Source organism: Dasypus novemcinctus, chromosome 2 (genome assembly GCF_030445035.2).
Source record: "Dasypus novemcinctus isolate mDasNov1 chromosome 2, mDasNov1.1.hap2, whole genome shotgun sequence".
Lineage (NCBI taxonomy): Eukaryota > Metazoa > Chordata > Mammalia > Cingulata > Dasypodidae > Dasypus > Dasypus novemcinctus.
In genome coordinates this window covers 175,899,094-175,918,498 of record NC_080674.1, presented here as the reverse complement: position 1 = coordinate 175,918,498, position 19,405 = coordinate 175,899,094, and the positions used below count along the sequence as shown (strand labels likewise).

Genomic DNA, 19,405 nt, shown 5'->3' with positions numbered 1-19,405 from the left:
TGAAGTCTTCTCTGAGAAAATTACCTTTGAACATATATTAGAAGGATGGAATGAGGGGGTGATTCTAGGACCAGGGAGAAGAGAGTTCCAGGTAGAAGTAGCAATGAGTATAAAACCACTTTGGTAGAAATGAGCTTGGCCTGTTCTGCAGAGTGCTGTAACATGACCAGGCCACAATTATCAATTAAGGAGGAACCCTAAGTAAGTCTGTAGATATTTTTTTTTACATCGTCATACCACTGATTGAATCAAAACAACGTAAGATGCTGCCGCTTCACACAAAAGTGATGTTTTTATTCTTCCCTTTCTTGACGACTCAGTGGGTATCAGGAAAAGGCCCACTGAGTGCTTTTAAAAGGGGATGTAGATGATTTTGAACAAGAAGTGATGTGATTTTGTTTAGGATATATTTTGTTTCCCAGGAACCAGTATCAATCTACTCAAATATACCCCAACAAAATTTATTATTCAAGAGTGTATCAATCAGCCAAAGGGGTGCTGATACAAGGTACCAGAACTCTGTTGGTTTTCATAAAAGGGTATTTATTTGGGGTACACGCTTACTGTTATCAGGCCATAAAGCATAAGTGACTTCTCTCACCAAAGTCTGTTGCTGTGTGTTAGAGCAAGATGGCTGACGGCATTTGCAAGGGTTCAGGCTTCATATTCCCTTAAGGCTCCATGGTCCTAGCTTCTTCCAATATCACCTGCAGGCCGATATCTATAGCTGACCTCTCCACAAGGTCAGCTATAGATTTTCAGGCTCTCTCTCTTCTCGGGGTCTCTGCTGTATCTATGGAGCCATCTCTATTCCTCCGTGTTCTTCTCCTGTGTGTTTTTACTTCCTGGGGCTCTACCATCCAAAACCCCAAACTCCATTTTCTGGCATGTCTTTTCTCTGTGAGTCCCTGCCCACCACAAGGGTGGGGATGCAACATCCTAGTCCTATTGATGTGGCCCAATCAAAACTGTAATCAGTATTTAATCAAGTAAAAGTGAAACTTCTAAATCCAATATAATCTGATATGCCCAGAGGAACAGACCAGTTTACAAACATAATCCAACATCTATTTTTGGAATTCATAAACAATATCAAACTGCCACAAAGAGCTTAAGTGGATTAATAAAGAGTCCAAGTTGTAGACCCACCATAGCTATATGTTGAATTGAAAGTGAACATAGTGACTCCCATATGAATATCACTATGCCCATAGTTCCCAATCCATGGGCTTCAGCCTCCTAGAGAATTTCAGAGTGTTTGTAAAGAATCCCAGAAATACAAATGTGAAATGTTGTTTCTCTGTAAGCAGGGTAAGCTAGTAATGAAGAAGGAAAGCTTGTTTACATCAACAATTTCTCATTTACTTTGGGTGACATTGGACAAATGTCTTACCTATGTAGATTTGAGTTTCTTCTTCTATAAAATGACAATATTGATGGTTTTGTGATGATTAAATCCTAACAGGTTTACCAAATTTACCATGTTCACATATGGCAAATGTGCTTTCAATATTGGCTATTACTATTGTTATATATTTAATAAATACCTTCTTTCCACATATATGTCCAACTCTTACATTAATACATTTGATGTTGCAGGTCTTCTCATTGGACAAATATTTAACGTTTAAGATGAATACATTCTGTGCCTGGCACAGTGTAAAATCTTGCACATACAGTGGGGAATAAAACATAGTCCTGGTCCTGAGAAACTTAGATTTAATGAGATCATGATAAATGTGATTACAAAAATAAGCATGGTGTGATATAAGAACACAGATAAGGGACACTTAAGTAAGCCTTGTGAGAAAAGAGGTTCTTGGAAGAAGTCTAACAGCAAAGTGGTATTCTGGTAAGGAGAGTAGAAGTTCCTAGGCAGAGAAAAAGCAGTAATAAAGGCCTAGTCATAAAACAATACACCTAGAAGGTGAATATAATTTAGTGTAGCCAGTAAACACTGAATGACTTGGAGAACAAAAATACAAGTCTCTTTGTGGTATGTAGACCCCAAAGATGGTCACCAAATATTTCTGCACTCCTTGAATGTGACTGCCACTCTACCATCAAGAGGTAGAATCTATGTCCTCTTTCTTTCATCTGGATTGGCCCTAAAACTTTCCTTGAATGGGGCAAGAGTGTCACTGTGTCTTTAGACATTTTATTATCCTTTTTTCAAAAGATACATGGATCAAACAAAATGTCACATTAGAAAATATAAGAGGTTCCCATATACCTCATTCCCCACACTCCCCACTCCTCCCACATCAACAACTTCTTTCATTAGTGTGGTACATTCATTGCATTTGATAAATACATTTTGGAGCACTGCTACACAGCATGGATTATAGTTTACATTGTAGTTTACACAGCTTTCACTTTTACTCTGAGGAAGCCAAATAACATGTAAGAGGCCCAACTACCCTGAGACCACGATTATGGGGTAAAATCCCTTGTAGAGGTCCTGTGGAACAATACACAGAGGATTCTTCTTAGATCTTCCAGACCAGTTGGAAATTTTGTCAAATGAATGATCAAAGATGACGTCACATGGAACAGAACTGCTTAGTTGAGCCTTGCCCAAATTTTGTCACAACCAATATATAACTAAACAAATATAACTAAAACAGAGATTGCTATCTACAATTGGGGTACTAAATGAAAAATGTAAAACATATGGATGTTGGGGACTGAGCAAGAAATGTAAGCCTATAGATTGTGAGGAGACCATTAAGGGAGGCTGGTATACAGTGTGGAAATTGCTATTGGAAATTGGAGAAAAGGGAAACTGTGTTATGTATTGGTGGAAAAATAGCTTGTAGATATGAATAACTGGATATACTGATTGGTTTATTTTAGCTGCCTACAAAACAGTTTTGAAGAGGAGAAATAACTGAAGAAGAAAATGAACACTTTTCAAGTAGAACTTAGAAAAATGTTTCTAATCCAAGATTTGTCTGGATTCTCAAAGGAAGAAATAGTCTCATGGTAAGTAGCAAATACAGGTTGTGGTTGTAAGACCCTTTTTAAAGAACTCTGTAAGATTTAAGTCAGGTACAAGAACACTTTTAGTTAGACAAAGGGCTGTTTTAGACTCCTAAGGAAATTTTGCAACAGCATCCTGACTTTCAACCCAAAGTAGAGAGGCACCTGTCAAAAGAGATATGCTTATGTGGTTTTTTTTTTGTCTAATGGTATGAATCTCAGTAAGATTCATAGGAAAACCACAGTTTTAAGAGTATTGTATTGATGAAAACACCAATAGCGTCAACTAAAAGGTTAATGGAAGTTGAAAATGAAGAGGACATTGGGCCTCCAATATTCTGTAGGTAGGAAGCAGGCTGAGAAAATTGATTAGCTGCAAATACAATTAATTTTTTTTATTTTTTAATTTTATTTTTAAAGGAGCTTTAGATTATATAAATGTTAACATAAAAAATATAAGGGATTCCCATATGCTCCTATCCCTCCCTCTCCCACACTTTCTTACATCAACAGTATCCCTCATTAGTATGGTACATTTGTTACAATTGATGAGCACATATTGAAGCATTGCTACTAACATAGAATACAGTTTACACTATAGTTTATGCTCTGTCCCACACAATTTTGTAGGTTATGACAAAATATACAGTGGCCTATGTTCATCACTGTAATGTCATGCAGGACAACTCCAACATCCCCACAACTACCCATATTACTACTATTCTTCCCTCTCTCATCCCTGGTCGTCAATGCCTTTATATCAATGATAAGAGTTCTTCCATTGCTAGAATAATAATGTCTATAGTAGAATAATAATAATTCTATTTTAATACATTGTTCATTCCCTAATCTTGAGGATTTTGGAAAGGTGATGCCCATTCTGCTTCTCACTGAGAAGGAGCTTAGACCCCATGGGGCAGGTGGATGGTACTTTCTTGCATAACCGAAAGAGAGAAATGATAAATACAAACAGTTTTTATGGCTAAGAGGTTTCAAAGTGAATTGGAAGGTCATCCTAGAGGTTATGCTTATTCAAGTCTTAGCAAGATCTCATTGACTGCCACAGTAAATAGTGCCTCAAACAGTGGGGCTCCTGAGGGCTCTACAGACATCCAGATGCTATAAGCAGGGAAGACAGCTCAGGAATTTGGTACCCTATCAATGGGCCTTATTTTGGAATTCATGTTCCCAAGTGTAACAGAGTTAGACTTATTTATAGATTCTCTCCACATGGCTCTTCTGCTCTTTCATTTGAATCTATAATTAGCACTATACTTGATAAATACATATCCCAATGACTTAAATCTTTGCTCTGTCCGTGTGCCAATTGAGCCCTGAATTTCAGCAGAGTTGGAACACCTGCTCTTCAGTTCACTGGACTCATCCAGGACAACTAAAAAGGAGATGATGATGGACAACGCCCATCCTAAGAAGCATAGAGTATCTGCAACTGCAATTAAATTTTTATTAAAAGGAAAAATTTAGACATCTCAGAGGGCACAGAGAACCATCCCCTGGATAAAGAACTGGGTACTTCAACAAGGAATTCTCCTTAGCCCCAGAGCAGGGTAAACTGAGGCATGTGTGCAGCTGGATTTCAGAACTGCTGTGGGCCAATGGCTGCTATGTGATCCTTGCTCTCCACCAACTCTTTGAATAGGAGTGTCTATTGTGGTTATGTTTTTCCCATTTTATGCTGAGTGTATGGGAGGGCAGATAAGGTACTTTTCAGTTCATAAGCTTTTGTAACCAAGGAACTTCACCAGAGGAGCTGCACCTCAGGAATTGTACCAAGAAACCTTACCCATATCTGGAACTAATTTAGACAACTTTGAAATTATGCCATGATTTAGTGAGAATTTGGGTGTAATTTTTTCATGGGAGAGATATGAACTGTTAAGGTTAGATATATCCAAAGATGGACACTATCATTTCTTCCCCCCTCTCCCTCTCTATATATGTGTGCTACTCTGGCCAAAAAAGGTGAAGACTATCACTTGTGGCTTCTCACAGGCTGGACTTATGACTCTCAGCATGCTATTTCAAGTCCAGGCTTAGACTTTAAGAAACTTTCATGAACACCTTTGCTCTGCAAAAGCAGTCCAAATAACCCGAGTCCACAATGCTTTGAGGTATCAGACATGGGAGTGAGGGCTTCTTGCAATGTTTAGCTAAAAGCAGATGAGTGAGTGATCCCAGCCAACACTTTGGGAAGCAGAACTTCCCATCCTGGTCCTGCTCAAATTCTGAGTCACAAAATTCTTAGAAATAACAAATTTTTATTGCTTTAAGCTCCTAAGTTTCAGGGTGATTTTTATGTAGTCATAGATAAATAAAACACCATTTAAAGATGTGAAAAATATTCAGAAAGATTTTGTGTCCTTGTCTGTTTTCTCTCTCCAAGAGTGCAACCACAGTCATGGATAGAATTTACTTTACAAAGGCACCTTTCATAATAGCCTAAATTTTGAAACAATCCAAATAGTTATCAACAGCAGATGGATAAATAAGTTGTGGCATATCCATTCACTGCAATGCTAAAGTCATTTAAAAAAGAACTGCTGTTACTCAGGAACATGAATGAATTACCCAGACATAGCAACTTCTGAAGGAAACCAGATATAGAGTACAACCTATTGAATGATATCATTTGTATTAAGTTTAACAACAGGAAATACTAATTTGGTATGTTAGAAGTCAGAATAATGATTTATCCTATACTGTAGTGTATTGACTGGGAAGACACATGAGGGAAACTTTTAGGATGTTAAAAATGTTCAAATTCTTCATCTGAATTATACACTTAAGATTTGTGAATGATCCTGCATATTATACTTGAACAATTAAAAAAATATTTTTAAACCTCAAAGGTCTACAAAATAAGCAAAGAAAAATGCAAAAGCAGGCAGCGGACTTGGCCCAGTGGTTAGGGCTTCCATCTACCACATGGGACGTCCGCTGTTCAAACCCCAGGCCTCCTTGACCTGTGTGCAGCTGGCCCATGCTCAGTGCTAATGCGTGCAAGGAGTGCTGTGCCACGCAGGGGTGCCCCCACATAGGGGAGCCCCATGCACAAGGAGTGCGCCCCATAAAGAGAGCCGCCCAGCGCGAAAGAAAGTTCAGCCTGCTCAGGAATGGCGCCACACACATGGAGAGCCGACACAACAAGATGACGCAACAAGAAGAAATACAGATTCCCGTGACGCTGATGACAACAGAAGCGGACAAAGAAGACGCAGCAAATAGACACAGAGAACAGACAAAGGGTGGGGAGGGAGGGGAGAGAAATGCAAAAGCAGATGTATACTTAGATATTTACTGTGAAGCTCAGAGAATTTAAGTGACTTGCCCAAGCTCTTATAGCTAGAAAGTAAGAAAAATGGTTTTGTGCCTTTCCTCCCATTATCAAGTATTAATTTAGAGTCCAGTAGTGTCCATAGCATGGAAGTTCTTCTCTGGGTACTTTAGTATACCTTCATGAACAAGAGGTCCTAGACCAGGTTTTGAAGTTCCTACAATTTATGGATTTATTAATGATTACTGTGGAAACAGAGTAGGCCTTAATAAGTCGCAGAAGTTTTAGAGAAGGTTTAACTCCAGAGTGTTTTACCAATTCATAAACTAGAGCAAATGTTTATGTGGAAGAGAGTTTTTGTCTGGACTGCTCCTTACAGAGAAGCTGTGCTTCTCTTGCATAGGACCTAACATTGGCAAAAGACTGAAAATCACCTTGAATATTACTATGTTAGTAGACCTTTCTATGACCTGACATTTTAGCAGGACAATCTAAATGTTGTGAGTATTAGAGAAAGCATATCCATGGTCTGAACTGATTTTAGTTCACAAGAGGTTCCATTTGTTTTTATTGAGGTTAATGGATCTGTGAATACAGATCCATTAACCCCAGAATTTTTAAATGTTAAATCAGCAGCTTTAAATAAATGTTAACGTGAGACACCAATTACTGATACTGTAACACCAAATAGAGGGCAAGATTTGGAGCATTGCCTAGGAAGAATATGTTAGAAATTCTGGACTCTATTATTAGCAAGATAAAAATGATGTAAAGATATTAATATTTTGTTGGGTCAGAGCCAATAAAACCAAATGATTTCCCCTTTAAAAAAATGCATTTAGCAAATAGCTACATAGTCTCTATGAGACTTTATGTTTCCAAACTTTCATAGGATTATGGTTATTGTTATTAATGTTGCCATTACTACCCTTGCAACACCATTACCACATTAAAGGAATTGATTTACTCAGATCTTATGGATGTAATTACGGCATATACTTAAAAGGCAGAGTGTTGCAAGGGTACTTGTGACTATTGCTAGGATGGTGACCTTATTGCAGGCTGGCATTGAGATTTATTTTTCTCTATCTAAAATCATCATTTTGTATTAACTATGTATCCATAGTGGTATTGATATTTGACCTCCTTTTATTTTGTGGCCAGAATTTCATTTCAGTGACGGTAACTTAATTCAACATGTATTTATTGGATGCTTCTTATGAACCCAACTCTATCCTCAAATAACACACCTCGTATCTGAGTAACTCCCAGACTTTGGGAACAACCAGACCTATTTCACATTCCAGCTCTGTTTAGTTGCTGACAAGTTATTTAATTTCTTCATGCCCCCATTTCGTTGTTTTTTTAGTTAAATTGGAATAATATTACCCATCTCTTGGTTTTTATTGAGATACTGAAACGATAACTGCTAATGTTACATGTACCAAAAAAGTAATGATTGCAAATGGTGATTATTAAAACACCATGCTTTAGAGAAAAATTCCATAAAATGAAGCAAGAATACATAAGGGTGCAGCAGGTTATTTGGAATCTCATTCCCAGACACGATCTGGAGAACCATATGAAGCCACTCTCCGTTTGTGTGTAGGGGATTAATATAGTAAATGTCTCCTCTTTCACAACCATATTCTCTTTGTTAAGGCAATTTGCTTACCCAAATATTATTGTATATTAAGACAATTTTGTTTTCTAAAACAAAATGTATAATACAGTCTTAGTACGATGGTGACTCAATGGTTCTAGGACTGCATAAATCTTTTTTAGTGGGCAATCTTTATGTTCTAATCTACTTTTGAAAATATTCCATGTGTATTTAAAAAGATTTTCTTTGAATTCAAGGTATAGACCCTCCCCTCCCTATCTCACATACACTTATGCACACACATACAGACACATATCATGACTAAAATCTTAAATATCAACTATCTAATCTGACAATTATGCCTATAAAGTAAATATTTCATTGTATTTTTCAGATCTCCAAATGTATTTTTGTCTGCTTCATCTATTATTTTCTGCAAGCAGTATATTAATATATTTAACTGCAGTAGTAGTTCTATCTATACTCTTTGCCATTCTACCAGGTAAAGTTTCATATATATTGGAATTATATTGTTGGATATATGCAAGCTATGCCAGTTGTTGTTTATTAACCATTTAGTTCCTTTGCCAGAATATAATATCCTTCTTTGACTATTTCAGATTATTATTAAATTACAAATTTCATGTTAAATTGTTACTACTGGTTTCCACAGGCACATACTTCTTATTTGGTGTATCTTTGGCCTTATTTGTGTGTCTTTATGTAAAAATATGCCTTTGTACACACTGCTTTGTTGGATCTTGTTTCAATTTATTTTTTAAAAAATCTAATCCGAGAGATTAAATTCTTTAATTGGAAAGTTTAACTTATCTATGCATAAAATACTTCTGTCAATTTAAAACTTTTTTATAAAGAATAGAGAAAACAAGCAAAACCAAAAACAATTAAAAAAACTTCTCTCTACCCTTAATTTATGCATTCTGGGAAATTCCTTAATCTAATCTACCAACACACTAATTCTTTTTTCAGATATGTCCTGCTTGCTACATAGTTAATCAATTATGTTTTTTGTAATTATTATATTTTTTGTATTTAATATTTCTTTCTGGTTCCTTCAGTTATTTATTGTTCTTGTTTTATATTGCTATTATCTACCCTTATTTCCTTAATATATTTGTCACGTTATTTTAAATTCTTAGTTCATCTGTTTCAATAATTGTGCTTCCGACAGTATATGTTGTCCATTTCATTATCTTTTTCTTTTACATTCATTGTGCTTTTTAGGTGTTTGCCTAATTTGACCTGTGAGTTCATGTTCCCCTATGAGTATGAGCTACTCTATCTGAAAATACATATTGGGAAAAGGGCAAAGTCCAGGTTCTAATTAGTACCCCTTCTGGGGCCCCAGGCACATTCCTGGCTCACTTCTATTTGCAGTCTCTCTACCTGGAAACTCCTTTGCTTTGGGTTTCATTTTAAAACACCCATGGAGAAACACTCTGAAAGGACACAGTCTCTTTAGTTTGTAGTCTTGATAATCCTATTCATTTTCTATCAGCATTACAGAGAAGGGGGAAATAGATAGAAAAGGAGATTATTTGTATAGTAATAATGATTCCTAAATTTCAGTTAAAATCTTTCTTCCATGTATTTACCAGAGAACATTTGGTTTAAGACATACTCTCTACAAAAATCCGCTGGAGTTCAGCTAACATCCATGAACCCCGTGTGTGGCCACCGAAGGCCAGGGCGACTTGATGACATTCTGGTTTTCATAAGCATGTTGTACCACATAAATTCAATTTTGATTTTAAGAAGAAAGAACATTTCTCACTTATTATGTGGAAACTGAGTTGCCGAATTGCTAGATCATCTGTAAAAAGTATCATAAACTATGCCAGAGTGATAGTTCATCAGTGATTTCAGACTTGACAAAGGAACCTCTAGCTACATGGAAATATAAATCACTATATGTATGTGATGTAACAATTAATATGTATGTGTTCATTCATTTAGTCATTCATTCATTTCATCATTCATCAGACATTTATTATTTTCTTGCAGTGTGCCAGGCTGTGTTCTAGGAATTGAAGATCCTGTGAAGAATGAAATGAGATCCTTGGCCTCAGGGAACTTATACTCTATGAAGGAGACACGTGTAAAAATTAAGAGCAAGACTATGGGGCAAGCACCTTTATAAGGATACACACATAGGCACATTCAATGACACATAGAAATGATCAACAACCTCCTGGAAGAGGATAAAAAGTGAATAATTCAAAAGATAAATACCAAAAAAAAAAAAAAAGAGAGAGAGAGATAAATATTGTAAGTGTATTCTTTCACCATTGTTATGAAAAAACACACTGTTAAAAGCTGTTATTTAATTTAAAAATGGGAGAGGGCTTGGAATTAGCAAGAGATTGGCGAAGTTATTTTAAACTGATGTCCTTAACTAGAAAATAATCCCCTGAGCCATGCTTGGGACAGTGAATAGTGTCTTCGATTCTTTGGTGGGCATTGGAGAGTTTAAAACATCTGATAAGCATGCAGCTCAGACTGACTTTTATTTTTTTCCACATTACTTCAAGAGTCTAGGGAATTATAGCTACATATTCAAGTATGAATAGTCAAATTCAGTTAAATAAACCAAATTGTGAAAATAGGAGAGAAAAATTAAAAAAAAAAAAAATGACACCTTGTCCTCATCTGGGAAAAGCTAGAAACAAAGGGGATTTCTCTGTTCCAAGGAACAAATTGTCCTGCATTGATAAATATCAGTGGGTTACTTACAATTTAATTGCCTGCTATGAAGAGGAAAAAAAAAATGCCCACAATAGAAGTCACTGCTCTTTGATGTATATGCAAAAGCTGTAAGGAGACAGAGTCTGGCAAAGGAAGACAGGTAGATAAATGTTATTCAAAGGATATATGGTCAGAAAGAGGAAAAATACTGTGTAATAAGCCTGCCAAGCATAGATAAAAGTTTGATACTGAACTAAACAACCAGAAGTTTTTATGAGGAACTTCTTTTACTTTTCAAGTCTGATGTCAGAATTGATTCCTTTTGAGAATAAAAGAAGTTCTCAGAAACATATATACAGAGCAATGGGGTGGGAGAATATGGTTGGGCACTGATAAACGCCAATTATCAGTGAAAGCAGACAGTCATAGCTTGGCTCAGCAACTTCGCAATGTTGGCGTTTTTTCTCATGGCAGCAAGATGGCTGCCCGACCTTGAACAAAATATCCACAGAACTATGTCTAAAGGCATATGCGTAGCCAGAGAATACAAGCACACATCTCTCCTTTCATCAGGAAGCAAAAAACTTCTTTCCTGGTCTTTGGTCTTATTGATTAGAACTGGCTGCCCTAACCACCCTCACCTGCAGGAAAGACTGTCAAACTGCATATCTTGACTTTTCAGCTTCTTTAGTGAAAAATGGGCAAGAGATTTTTTTCTAATCACCAGATCTAAGCTGATCTCCCCTGCCTTAGTCAATTCTTCTGTTAAGTGTCCTGTGCTATTTCCCTCATGGCAACTGTCACTATCTGGACTTCTCTATTAAGTAGTGTATTCACTTATTGTCTGTCTCCCTATTACGTGGTAAGCTTTATATTTAAGGTAAGGATGTGTCTATATTGTTTATCATGGTAAATACAGAGTCTAGAACAGTGTGAGTTGGAAATACAGGCTGGATCAAGAACATAGACCATAATTAAGAATTTTAGTTTCTATCCTGAAAAAAAAATAAGCAGCTATTTAAATTGTTTTACAGCCAGGGAGTTAAATGATTTGATTTGCTCAATTGCCATATTTCACCATAAATATTAACATCAAAACATATTATTCTTGCATTCACACACCACACACAGGAAACATATACATCTCAGTATATCTATATTATATATTATTTAGTAGATTTCTAGTAATCTTTATTAAGGTAATGATGATGACAACTATGATGATAAAGATAATCCAGTAGCCAGAGCTGATCCTTGAACCTTATTAATTAGAGTCTAGGATAGTATAATTTAAACACATAATGTGGCAGCATAAGAAAATCACTTTTCAGTTTTTCTGAGATTTTTCAGTGAAATTTTAATAATATAAACCTGCAGCAACCAATAAGAATTTCACAATGACATTCTTATTTTATGCCAAAAGATTTATAAAACATCGGTACTCTATCTCCAAATATGAAAAATAACAAAATTTTAAAGTGATTTAGAAAAATGCTCTGCATAAATTTGAACCTTGGTATGGCAAAATATCTCAAACTTAGATTAGTTTAAAAGAGTCTATTTAAGTAGATGGTAATTAATTTAGATGGAGACATTGAATAAAATATCTTGCTTATTTCTAGATTGCTTGAGACCATTTTAACTCTTAATTTTACCTTGAAATTCCTAAATGTTATTTAGCTAATGAAACATTCTCTGCTTTTGATTTCCCTTACCTTTCATTTCCAGTCTACTGTTAAATCTCAATGAACTCCATATCTATCCATATCAAAAAGCACTAGACAACCATAGTCAAAAACATGGAGTCATAAAGTTAAAACCATTTAATCCTATTAAAGCCTCATTAAATCAAGGCAGTATTTATAGGATGGACTTGATTCCCTGGTACACTAGCAAATCTGCAACCAGAGTCAATGCTCATGAATTAATTAGCAACTGCATTAAGGGCAGGCATTTGACAGACATTTCCCTTGATCTCTTCCCTCAAGGTTGCACAATGTACAGTCATACAATTCCTTACCATTAATCCTTAACCCCACTAGAATGTTTGTTTACTTTGCTGAATAAGAACAAGAGCATTAGCTACAAAACAAATATGCAGAATGCAGAGAGGTTTCTTTTGAAGGTAATATTTTTTATAGCAATAGATAAGTGAAGAAGGAAAGCTTTGTATGAGCCATATCTACTATCTGTGTTCAGAAAAATATTTTAATTTTGGTGGGCAGATGTAACTTTGTAAATGGTTGTCACACACATCATCTAATGCTCCTAATAGGAAACAATAGGATTTTAAACCTTGAAAGATTTGAAATGCTATCTGGTCCAAAGCCTTCATTTACAGTTGGGGACACTGAGCCACAGGAAAATTTTATTTCTTCAGAGATCATGCTCACTAATAGTCCAGCCAGGTTTAAAACTCCTAATTCAACTAGAACAGATTGTGTTTTTATTCTTTTTTGTTTTAAAAAAGGCTATTAGTATTCTTCTGGTATAAACCAAGAATTTGACAGATGACATCCGTTATTTACGACTTTGTTGGCAGCAATGATAAAAACATGTTTAGGTCTTGAATGGCATGTGAATAATATCCTCCTCAAAACACTGACAGTGGTCAAGACATAACTTCAAGTCCACATTGATAGGCTTTTAACTTTCATGTCATCCAAAGCAGTTGAAGTAGTAACATTTTATAAGCTTCTCTAGGTCGTGTATAAGTATTTACATTTTTTATTTTTCTTGGCTGAGTTAGTTTTGATTTCTCTCATTTTCTTATACAGCAGAACAGTTCAGTTTACAACTGAGGTCAGAAACTGAAGGTGTAAATTACCCTATCAAGTGCAATATTCAAAATGGCCATATATTATGCTTTAGTTTAGTTGTATTTCTAGAAATGCAACTGATATATTGCTCAAATAGACACATCCTTTGCTCTCCAGACATTTTGCACAAACTTTGATGAGATGTCATAATCAGGGATTCAACTTTCAGTTTTGTTTTGCTCTGAAATACAACTCTATCTGCTTCAATTATTTAATTTTGCTGTGTGTGTATATGTGTGTGTGTGTATCTATATATGAATCATAAGAATCAGCACATATATATGTGAGTGTATATATCAAAACATATCACTCTTGGAAAATCATTGTCTTCTAAGTACATAATGGAGCTCAGAGTAGAAATAATAAAAAATAACAAGGAAGATATGCAGATGATATCATTATTAAATGGCTTAAAGAAAGGAGAAAGAAATAAATGATCTTTCTAGTAAATATATCATCTAAATAAACATTCTTTTCTATCATATTGCAAGGCAGAAAACAATAGCAACAATTCAAGGTCCATTTACTAATACCTCTTATACCAGAGGATATTGACAATAAGGCATTTACATTTTTTATCTTTAAAACTTTATTTCACTTTTTTACATAATGGGAAAAACTATAAGATACTCATTTTTAAAGTATTTATTTGGGACATTTAATATTCATCCCTCCACTGGAATGGCATGGCATGGAAATCTAAGAATAATTTTTTTTAATAGTCAAAACTGCTAATTCTAGAAGTCAAGCATGTTACATAGAAGTATTATTTTTTTTTTATGAAGGTGAGAGGGAAAGGTAGAGGAGGATATGGAGCCTTGAGAGGAGAATTGCTCACAGATCCATCTTTGTAACTAGAACAAAGATCAAACTTACTAAATTATAATGATGTAACAGGAATTAAGAAAGCAACCCTGAACAAATTTCAAAGGGAACTCAATGAGCTGATCAAAAGGGCACTTTAATAAGGTTTAGAGTTCCCTAGAACTCAAAGTAAGAGAGCTGCAGTTCATGTTAGACCACAAGTTGAATCCCTCAGAAATTCAACATTGTCGGTAATAAATCCCAACATGATCCTTGGCAATATATCATAAAGAGGAATTACAAAGCTCTGGTACAAGGCTAGATGGGCATCTTGATTCGACTATTTGCTCTCTATCTCCTTTCATTTCTTTTACTAGTTCTTAGTTTTCTTTCCTGCAAAAGGTAAAGGGCAATAATTCTTAACCTAAAGTATCAACAGGAGAGTTCAAGGAGACAATGAATTTGAAATTCAAAACAGTGTCCCTGATCCATAGCAGTAGCTTAATCAAATGTAGAGCTAATCTTAATGCAGAGGACAATGGTTATAATGATCATGTGAACAAACAATCTTTGAGCAAAAATAGAGATATGATCCTTTCAACACAACTGGCATTTGAAGAAGTGGCAGAATTAGATATTTAAAATAAGGATAATATATAAAAATATTGAAAAATGTTTATGCCACATTTCTGTTTCTGGAAAAGCCCATTAATAAGACATTAGCCTATATGCTAAGTTTCCTCTGAAATCAAATAAAAAGAAAAAAAAAATACATTGGGGTGATAACATTTATTATAGATTTAATTGTTAAAATTTCCTCTAACCAGTATGTAGTTTCAAAAGTGGCAGCTGAAATTCAAACAAAGGTTAAAAATGTGAAAGTTACAGTTAGATGGAATGTTTTCTATAAGGCAACATTTTTTCCGGGTTCAAAAGCCAATCCATTCATAATGGAAAATATGGAGCTTATATTATTAAATTATAATAATCATTTAGACAATTTCACAAGTCAGTATTACTAAAAACAAACAAGAAAGCTCCACTAAAGAATTCGGTCCTGGCGCTGAAATGTATTCATTTGATAATGATAGGGAAAGTATATCATTAGATTAATTGAGCAATTAGAAAAACTCACAGCTGCACTTTTTGACAACAGGAAAAAATATTCACTTCCTTATTAGGAAGATATTTGAAAGAATATTTAAATGCTGGAAAGTAATACCTGCCCTTTTAGAAACTAATCTTGTGTGCCCTAATAAAGGAAAAATAAAATAAAATAAATAAACCCCTTTGAGAATAACAAAGAGATTTGTATTTTGCCTGTTGGAGACACATGGCCACAATTCTAACACCTCATTAGTGGTTCAATTATGAAAGCCAGTAATAAATATCTTACAACTGAACTATAGATATGCATATAAAAGTACAAAATACAATATGCTTTTGCATATGCTTATGAATAAAGAAATACAAAATCAAGACTATAAAAATAGGCCCTGGATTACCATCTACAGCAGCTTTGTTTCTTAGAATACAAGGCCTCTTTTTATCATCTTTCATAATAAGTATCGGATAAAGAAATGATTCTGTAAAATTCATTTCTGGAAAGTTTCTGGTTGGCCTCATTAACACAAAGACACTGAATGTTGTCAAAGAGTGCAGCTGTGAATTTTGCTAATTATCTAATTAATCTAATGATATATTTCCTCTATCATTTTCAAACAGAACATTGCTTCACTCAAGACCTTCCAAAAGAGAACTCTTGACTGACGTAGTCAATGAGTCATGGAATTTCAGCAGATGACTCTAACAGGTAGAGGTCTGCACCCACAGTGGGACATTGGAAATCTTAACTTTTTATCTTAAAACTGAAGCAGAGGGAATCTTCTTCAATTTGTCAAAAATCCATTCCTGTACTATTGTATTCATTTCCATGTTTGTCATGTTTCCTCAGAAGAAATTTTAAAAAGTCTGATGAAGTTGATGTAATTCTTAGAAATTCCATGGAGAGGAACACATGCTTGAAAGTAAACATTACAGTAACTAGTAAATATTTCTTCAAATAATAAAAGTTATTGTGGTCTACCCAGCAAAAAAAAAAAAATCCCTGATGTACCTTTCCGCAGCAAATGACCTTTATATTTTTACATTAATATATTTTGTTTGTGAACACCTTGGCCTAGCCTGCCTCCCTCCCCAAGGACATGGTTCGATTTCTTGATCTATGCTTCACAAGAGTGGAATATTAGAAGAGGTGCTTCATAAAGAGGAAAGTAAATAGAAAACAATAATTCTCTTTGTAAAGATATACAAAAAGATATTCCCTATGAGGTTTCATGTTCTGCTTTCTAGACTCAACCAAGTTGGCCAAGAAATTTTCATTCTGTTTATGAAATCGGGATTTGTTAAGTAATGAAAGACTTCATGCAGACATATTGTGGTTAAAGTGGCATTCTAAAGCAAACATGCCATAATCAAGCTCTGCCAAAACAGCGGGTGAAAAATTTTTTACTTGGTTGGTTGGTTAGTTTTCCCAAATCTAGTCAACTTGTCTCCTCGTTCTCAGTCTATCCTCCTACTTACCTCCTAAGAGTGGTGCTCAAGCATTAATACGCACCCCAGGTAATTTGAATGAAAGTATTCCTCAGAAAGCATTCTGAAACCACATTTATGGAACACATTTCCAAAACATTTTCAAAAATACTGGGAGAAAAAAATAAAAGAGTGCTAACACGTCATTACCAATAAGAATCATGGAGTAATTCTTAAGATAAATGTACCAAATAGAAACTGGCTTTAATGCATGCAGTCAAAATTAGAGATAGAAAAGTTCCTTTCAATTTTTACCATGTTTCAATGGAAAATCAAGAGCATGTAAACCTCCTATTCAACTTGCAGTGGTAGAAGGTAAAGGTTATATGCCCAGACCATACTCTGAACCTCTAGCTCTGTCTTGCTAAGACAATATTCAGAGGATATTCTTACATGAGCCTTGCCTCACCAAGCTCCCTCAGTTCTCCCCTGTGGTTTACATAGTCTCCTCACTCATGGCTATACGTGCCTCCTCTGGCAAATTCTGAAGTCAGCTTGTACAAAGCCTCCCGGATTTATTACCAGTTTTTCTGCAAGGAGTAATCCTACTCTCTCAGCCAAATCCCCACTGAGTTTTGTGGATATTCCTAAAGATAAATACAGAATGTGCAGGACAAAGAAAAATGTACTCTTCCAATCACTAGGTTGGATTGCTCAGTTGCTGCTGACAGAAGGAGGCAAAAATGATACACTCATTTGATCATGCCAAACTCTCTCATGCCTTGGCATGGACGTAACAGCCCAGCTGTAATATATTAGTATTTTAATCATGAAGCAGCCCAACTGGAGGAGTTGAACAAGGGAGTACTTCCTTTCCCTTTGCATGTTTACATCCTTTTATCTTTTTTTTTTTTTAATCTAATTCTCCTTCCTAGCAGACATGTTGAGAATATGCACAAATCCAGATGGCACTGGAAAAGTCACCCAGAGGAAGATTCTGTTGAAAATGCTTATTGTGCCTCCTACACCCAACTGTCCAAAAAGCTCTAATAGCATTAAGAAAATATGCGATGCCAAATACTATTGAAAGAACTGACATTCAAAAAGGACAAAAGAAGACTATTCCAATTCTGATACATTTCAAACTTGGTTTGGTAATAAAAATAAGGAAGCGATAAGCTCCCAAATCAGCCTAGCACAATTTCTTTTTTCCTCAAACACTTCTTTATTTTTCCCAACTTCCTTCTATTGCACTGATGGATATATTATGGACTGTCTAAGATTCTTTCTATAGCTGTATTCTATAAAGCAGATCATTGGAAGAAAAGAATCAACATATTAAAATGCCATCCTATTTAAAGAAATAGAACATTCATATTGGTAAGAGTACATGGAACAAAATGATTTGAAGTTCAAATCAAATTTTCTTTACAATCTCTTTTAGGGCAAATACCTCCACAAAAATGTGTGTTCAAGTCTTAATCTGCCTTCCTGTGAGTGTGAGCCCATTTGTAAAGAGGACTTCTGTAGATGTTATTGCTAGTTAAGATATAGACTCACTTATGAATAGGATCTTTGAAGACTCTATTTTGATGATGACAAATTGAACCAGGCTGGGCCTTAATCCATATGCCTGAAGTCCTTGGAAGGTGAAGAATTCTATACAAATTCACAGATGACTGAACAGGAGAAGTAGAAGCCAGAAGGAGCATCATGGGACAGGAACTACAAGACAAGGAACCCCAAGGATTAATTATGGCAAGCCAGCACCAGAACACTAAAGCCATTTGTAGAAAGAATGACGTGCAGTGACTTGTGATTTTGGAGTTCTGGCCTCTAAATACCTGAGACTATAAATTCTCATTATTTAAGTCAACCTATTGTATGATATTTGTCATAACAGGCCTGGCAAACTACAAAACTTCCCTTCTCCTACCCCTTTACTTGCTTGCATCCACATGGTTTCATGTGCTTAAGCATATAAGACTTCCAATTACTTATTTTCTTATCTCAAAATATATTATTAGGTATAAAAATTGTATTTCAGTAAAGTCAATTATTTCAGTATAATAAGGAACATAATCATTAGCAGGTCTCTTGGAAAGAAATCTGTCTTCTTATGCTATACTCATTCAGAGTTGCTTTTCACAAAGTTACAGAAATACTTTTGTACTGATTTATGCCCGGGGAATGACACAAGTTAGTTAATATCAGAACTTTGTTTTTTAAAGGGAGACTTCTATTTGCTAAAACAAGTAGCAAAATGAATTTTGTTCTTTATATTTTCCTTGTAACAAAAGTTATCAAACCATTTCATTATGATATTAAATAATTTCTCCCAAAATTGGGGTAATTGACATATCGGTATATTTTTCCTTTGGACTTGAATTTGAATTTGGGTAATTACAGATTCACAGTTTTTGATCAGGAATCTATAGCTGGGCTCTACCCCTTGTGTAAATGAAAATGGTAGTTCCTGTGTAGCATTTACAATGCTTTTTGGATGAAACTAAGAAAATGCTTAACCAGAAGTGGTCTAAAAAGAAGGTTATTTTCATATAACAGAATAGCAAACTAAACAGTCCTGGGATTAATTCATGGTCTCCATACTAGCATGCGTTGGTCAGTTTCTCTGAGATTCTCTTTGCTTTTCTTTCAACATTA

General features: G+C 35.2%; 1 non-coding gene across 1 annotated transcript; it reads right to left on the bottom strand.

Annotated features, from left to right (window-relative positions):
- Positions 1-226: 226 nt before the first annotated feature.
- LOC111766579 (small nucleolar RNA SNORA21) lies at positions 227-361 on the bottom strand. Its single transcript, XR_002798600.1, has one exon. It is a non-coding gene; the product is annotated as a small nucleolar RNA SNORA21 (small nucleolar RNA).
- Between the last annotated feature and the right edge of the window lie 19,044 nt (positions 362-19,405).